This window comes from Frankliniella occidentalis, unplaced genomic scaffold (assembly GCF_000697945.3).
Source record: "Frankliniella occidentalis isolate FOCC.00 unplaced genomic scaffold, Focc_3.1 Scaffold373, whole genome shotgun sequence".
Lineage (NCBI taxonomy): Eukaryota > Metazoa > Arthropoda > Insecta > Thysanoptera > Thripidae > Frankliniella > Frankliniella occidentalis.
In genome coordinates, this window is record NW_026267496.1 from 82,346 (window position 1) to 89,103 (window position 6,758).

Sequence of the window (6,758 nt, forward strand, 5' to 3'; positions counted from 1 at the left end):
CACAGTTGATATTTATCACAATCCAATCAAAATCCATTTACTAGTGGGAATGAGTTTTAAATGAACAGCTCTATGAAATCTCTTAGTTGAGTTACAGAATTTATACATATCACAATACAATTAGATCAGTAGGCGTGATACACTTGTTACAATCACATGACACAATTATTTGTAAGTATTGATCACATATCGTATCACAGTTGATATTTATCACAACAAAAACAAAAAAAACAGTTGATATTTATCACAACAAAACAAAAAAAATCAATTTCTTATGTACACATTGTCATTTTTTTAGTATACTGACACAAATTATACATCTTACAATACATTTACATAAGAACGCGGAGTGATCCACTTGCCACAATTTCCATTAAACAACTTACATTCATTCTTACAATTACTATTTACACTATTTACATTAACAATTACAATTACTCATTACACTATTTACATTATTTACACTACATCCTACTCATCGATTGGATTTTTGCTTCGGCCCGCATGCGGGCGTGGAAGCCATCAGATGACCGGATTGCGTTGAGCCGGTCCTTGTCAAATTCTCGGTCGAGCAGGAGACCCCGCCAGGACTTACAGCGGGACAGCGCCACATAGAGCATGCCGAGGGAAAAGTCATGACTGTCCACACTCACCACGACTCGGTCCATCGTCAAGCCCTGGGCCTTATGGACTGTTGAGGCCCACGCCAAGCTCAGAGGGAATTGCTCGCGCGTGAGCCGTCGGCCGTTCTTGTCCTCCCATCCACGCATCATGCTGATGATGGGGACCGTGCCGTCAGGCATGGTGGGTCCGGAATAGTCGTCGAACTTCACCATGATGACGGCAGGTGGGTCCTCTGGCGGCGCCTTGTCGTGGTGGTAGATTACGTCGACCACGGTGCCCAGCGCTCCATTCACCAGCCCCGCTCGCAGCCAAAGATTGGACCGCAGCATGACCCGACTTCCTTTGGCCAAGTAGATCACCTTTTCGAGCCCCCCGGCGTCATCTGCGGAGCCGTCGGCAGCGCCGGGGCCATGGTGTTTCGCAGGGATCCGGGCGACGGGTCGCTGGAGGTCCACCAGCTTGCGCTTGTTGTGCTCGACCACGGCGGCGCGCGTCCAGTACAGGTGCACTGCGTCGCGGAATGTTTCTCTTTCCTCGCCGGCGACGTTGAGTTTGAAGCGCGCGCGGAACAGCTGGTAGTCTGCGTCCGTCGAGGTGCCAATGCTCACTCTGTCCAGGGCGTCGCGAAGGGAGTTGTCCGCCTGGCGCTGTGACACCGACAGAACGACGGAAGTGGTGAACGACGCGAAGACCATCCTCCCCCGGATGACTTCGGCGGAGAGGCAGTCTTGTTGCCTTCGTCGCCGGCCGTTGTTCACGTTCACCTTCGGGTACAGAGTGGCATCCCCAACAGGCGGAAGCTGCTTGATGTCGCCTATCAGCCAGGTGAAGCAGCCAGCAAAGATGTCGTTTGAATCAGGCTTTCCATCGCGACAGCGCCTCTCCATATACCCCAAGAGCCTGCTGCCAACCATAGAGTACTCATCAATGATTAAAAACTTGACATTTGACATGGAGTCCTGAAACTTGCGCAGCGCTTCTGCAGGCATTTCAGGGTATTGCTTCACCTTAACTGGTATTTTAAGAGCCGAGTTAATGGTCTCCCCGCCGATGTTCAAAGCCGCCACACCCGTGAACGCCATCAGTTTGACAGCCTCGGGCCCAAAGGCGTCCGAGATCATGGTCATCATTTTCTGGATCACGGTACTCTTCCCGCAGCCTGCTTTTCCCTGCACAATTACTCGCTTTACTACCGGGGCATTCATCTCTGGGTGCAAAACTGAATTTATCTGACACTGCAGAAGATCTAAAACAGATTGCTGCTCGGGAGTATAAGTAATGTTGGCGTTTTCTTGGTTGTGCGCCGGGTTGACGTGGGCAGCTTTGCTGGCCGCGATGAAGTTGCGCAGTGCAGGCAGCTCACCGTAGTCGCCGGCGGAGGCGTGCCAGTCGTGGTTGACGTCCATGTCGCGCCCGTTTAAAAATGAAAAGTTCCGTATCTTGTTCCCTTTTTGTTCCGAAACAGTCCGTCAAGCTTCGGACTGTTCCGCTGTTAGTCCGCGCACCGTTCGGACTAGCCCGGTTTCAGCCCTCCATCGGACCGACTAACATCGGTCTTGTCCGGACGGTGTTCCAGAACCCCTGCCTCGCCCGATTTTAGTCCGATGCGCATCGGACTAAGCCCGATAACAGTCCTGGTACGGTCATGAGGTACGGACGAGTCCGAATTGTGTCCACTAACAGACCCAGTTGGGCAGAGCTCCTCTTATTCGACTATACCCAAGACGAACTTCAAAGCCAAATTTTGTTTAAGTCCCCTTTCAAAGTTAAATTTGGTCAATAACTTATTGCGATTGAAGACTGAATTTAGTGTCGGTGTCTGCATTTATATTTCTGTATCAGCTCGCACTCTTCATTTATAATCAAAAATCTAATGTTAATTCTTGCATATGTAGTTTAAAGTTCACTTCATTACTTTTGTTGTTAGATAATTTTTGTTTTATTGTATTGTATCGCACTCAAGTTGACATCGTAGAGCGTCCCTTGCCTACATTATTGTCGAAACGAAAACCGCATTTGTGTACGTCGTTTCGTTTGCCCACTACAGAGCACGACGCTTTGTCTACAGAGCGAGTAGTGGAAGAGGCGGCCCGATGGCATTGTCTCCAAGAAGTCAGCGTGGCTCAGTTGGTTAGAGCGTCGGTATGGAAAGGACAAGTCCGAAGAGCAGGGATTCGAATACTCGTCTTCTCTGCTTTTTCTCGGGCCTCCCTTTAGTGCGAGTCCGAAACGAGTCCGATGTCGCAACCAGAACAGAGCATCGGACATGTTCCGAAAAGTGGCTTATTTTACGTCTTTTCGGGCTTGTCCGAAAGACGGATTTCGGACGGAGTCCGATGAGGGACATATTCCGGAACTTCTCATTTCTAAACGGGCGGCGCCCGAGCTCCACTTGTTCGACGCGCCCGTGAGGTCCCATCCTCGCGGCCGCCAGCCACTCGTCGACGCACTCCCGCTCGTTCACATCGCCTTGCTCCGGTTCTTCAAACAGCGCATCCTCGGCGGCCACCTCGACGCGGACCTCGGCGACTGCCTCGTGGATGTTCCGGCCCGCACCGTGCGCGTCGCCTTCTGCAGCCACGGCGCCCAGGTTGTTGTCTTCAAAGACGGCTTTCCAGGTGGGTGAGGCGCCCTTCACTTCTTCCTCGGATCTCCACGGGACGTGGAGAAGGACTTGCACGCGGTAGAACTGCTCGTTCTTCTCCTCGTTCGCCGTGAGTTTGACGCGAGGGAAGACGCGGACAATTGCTTCGCGCCTGTTGTTGCTCCACCTGTTGTCTCGTCCTTTGGGCGGGCCGTGTCGGAGGGCGACGTCCCTGAGTGACATGTGTTCCATCTCACGAGGGCGCCGCATGTAGCTTTGCACGAAAGCTGCGAAAGTCTCATCCCCCTCTTGGACATCTGGGTCGCCGAGGCCAACTGCTGCGTCCTGCTCAGCTCCAAGTCCGTCGGCGTTAACTTCGCGGTCTAAGTCGTCGTCCACGTCCTCTTGCTCTTCATCCTGGCCAGGGTGGGCGGGCTGATTGTGGCCGTCGGGTTGCTGGTGAAGTTCTACCCATGCTTTTTTGCGCAGATCCACGACGACAAATTTCCGAGAGCACTCGTGGAGTTTGCGGCCCGAAAGAATGTGGCACGCCTCTTGAGCCGAGTAGTCCCTCTCGGAAACTGTCTTCATCAGCAGTTTTTGGATCACTGACAGGGCCGTGTCGTTGTCGCCACACCGCTCCAGCACGCCCTGTGCCAACTCGGCGCACGTCTCTGACCTGCCCTCTCCCTTTGCTGTGTACTTTGCACAGTAACGCAGCATGAACTTCTCCGAGAGGATGGGCGACGCGTCCATGTTGGCGCGCCACAGCTGGATGGCCCACTCGATGTACTTGTTGAGCCACTCGTCGTTGCGCGCCAGGAGGAGCTCGAATTGGCCTTGGTCATTGACGAACAAGCGCGTCATCTCTTCAAGGGCGAACGGGAACTTGAAGCGACAGTAGGTGTTTCCGTTCTTGTCCTTGCGCTGGCAGTACACCCGACTACAGCGGTGGCGCTGCACCCTGTTGAGCAGCTCGGCCAGGTCGCGCGCTCTGTCCTGAACTTCTGACAACCGCTTCCGGCACGGCTGTTGTTCTGCCGGGGGCGCGTCTCTGTTGGGGTTGACGGCCTTCACCAACCGGTCGAAGTAGTCTATGACCGCCTGGCGCTCCGCCTCCGACATTGTGGCCAGGTTGCTGATGTCAGGAGCCCCGCGACACCAAATCAGCAGGTGAGAATGTGGACTTCCTCGGTGCTGGTACTCAAACCGGTACCAAAAGTCGACCACGTCCTCCTTGTTCTTGAAAGTCTCCTCAATGAACAACTTCGCCCGCTCGTGAAAGAAGGAGTTGGCGATGTACGGGTTGTCATTGAGGAGCTGGTGCCGCCGGGCCTCGCTCATGGTCGCCTGATCCTCATCGGGGGCTAGGATCCTGAACAAGTCAGGCCAGTGCAGGTCAGCAGCAGACAGGGTCATGAAGAGCGTGGGTGTTTTCAGCTGGTCCACCATGTCCAGCAGCTCGCCAGTCCTTGCTTGCCAAAAGGGCCTCGTACCTTTGACCTTTGACCCGTAGAACAAAGCCCCCTTCAAAGTATTCTCGCGGTCTTGACGGAGCTGCTGCCGTAGGTCTTGGGCGGTCATGTTGCGGAACGTGGGGTTGTTGCGCACGAAGACGCGCCCGTTGGTGAGAGAGGTCCAACGCATCAGCGAGTTCAGAGCGAAAAAGCGGAACGTCTTGTGACGAGCAAAACGCCCATCGCCATACTCTATGAGAAACTGAAAATATTCCGCTGGGTTCAGTTTTTTGAGCGGCCTGCCCTGCCTGAGGTCGGCTGCCCCGTGAGGAAAGAGGCAAGGGAAACACATTGATATGTAACCCTCGGTGGTGAACTCGTTCACGGCATTGGCACCAATTGTAGGCCAGTTGATGACCTCCAGAGGCTCTCCCACTGCAGCCTGCACTTGGCGCCCATGTTGGTGCGGCTGCAGCATAGGAAGACCGGTGATCTGAATGCCATCAATAACCTCGGCATCAAGAGGATCAACAACTGGAGCAGCATGGTGATGTTGGTTAGGCGGGGCATTTGAGCCGACGACGGCGTCTGCTGGGTGCAGGCCACTTGGCTCGACGACGCCCGGGCCACCCGGAGCAGCAGCACGGTGTTGGTGAGGTGCGGCGCAGCGGTCGTCGACGCCCGGGCCACCCGGAGCAGCGGCACGGAGTTGGTGAGGTGCGTCACTGGGGTCGGCGACGCCCGGGCCACCCGGAACTGCAGCATGGTGTTGGTGAGGTGCGGCGCAGCGGTCGGCGACGCCCGGGCCACCCGGAGCAGCGGCACGGAGTTGGTGAGGTGCGTCACTGGGGTCGGCGACGCCCGGGCCACCCAGAGCTGCAGCATGGTGTTGGTGAGGTGCGGCGCAGCGGTCGTCGACGCCTGGGCCACCCGGATCAGCAGCACGGTGTTGGGGATCTTGGGCGCAGGGGTCGTCGACTTCAGGTACAGCAGCAGGGGTGGGGTCTTCAAATCCCGGCACTTGACTGAAAACGCATCCGTCTACAGGAAGAGCGGCGAGGTTTTCCTCAGAGATCTCAATATCCCTGTAGTAGCGATGATGTCGTTTCAGATACAGTAGGGCGGCCCGAACCCTCCCGGCGCGAACCTTGAAGTCGACGTGGCCGCCGGCTCCATGAGAGCGTACCGCGATCAGGGACTCTAAGTCTGCAACCCGGTGCGGTAGCCTAGTTGCCAGCTCAGTAACTTCCTGGGGAAAATTTATTACGTTTCCAGAGTACCCAAGCTGGTTGCCCTTCAGCTTGTACACGCTTACTACTGGGTGGATGCGAGCGATGAGCTGCTCCTCAACAAACGTAAGGTTTTGCAACTCCGGTGGAATGGCGCAGGGGTCCATATAATTTGCCCCGGAAAACTTCTCAAAGCAGTTTGATGATGGACGACACCGAAAGGGAACGCCCTGTAGAGTAAAAACCCCTCGATTGCAGATGGTGCAGTTTCTTATGTTTAACGACGCCATCTTGTTCTCGAAGAGGTCCTCCCAGGTCTCCAAGCGGCGGGCGCCTAGTGCTGCTGCGGCTTCTGCGGCTGCTGCGTCTGCTGCGGCGACCTGCGGCTGAGGAAGAGGAGCGCCTGCCGCCTCGACAGCCACGATGCGATTCCGTAGAGTTCTCTGGAGTCTCTCGTGAACCATGTGCTCGGGGGGCTGCACGGCGCGGACGTCAGCCATGTAGGCAGCGTTCTGGGCGCGGTGGAGATCTGCAACCTCAGGGTCAAGACCCGCACGAGCTGCAGCATGTCGTTCAGCATCATCATCTTGGCGTGCTGTTCTCTGCTCGGCGGTCTCGTGGTCGCGGGCGTAAGCGTGACCCTCGGCGTCCTCAAGCTGGCGTGCTATCCGCTGCTCGGCGGTCTCGTGGAGGCGCGCGCGAGCGTGACCCTCGGCGTCGGCAACCTGGCGAGCTGTCCTTTGCTCGGCGGTCTCGTGGTCGCGCGCGTGAGCGTGACCCTCGGCGTCGAGAAGCTGGCGAGCTGTCCTCTGCTCGGCGGTCTCGTGGTCGCGCGCGCGAGCGTGACCCTCGGCGTCGAGAAGC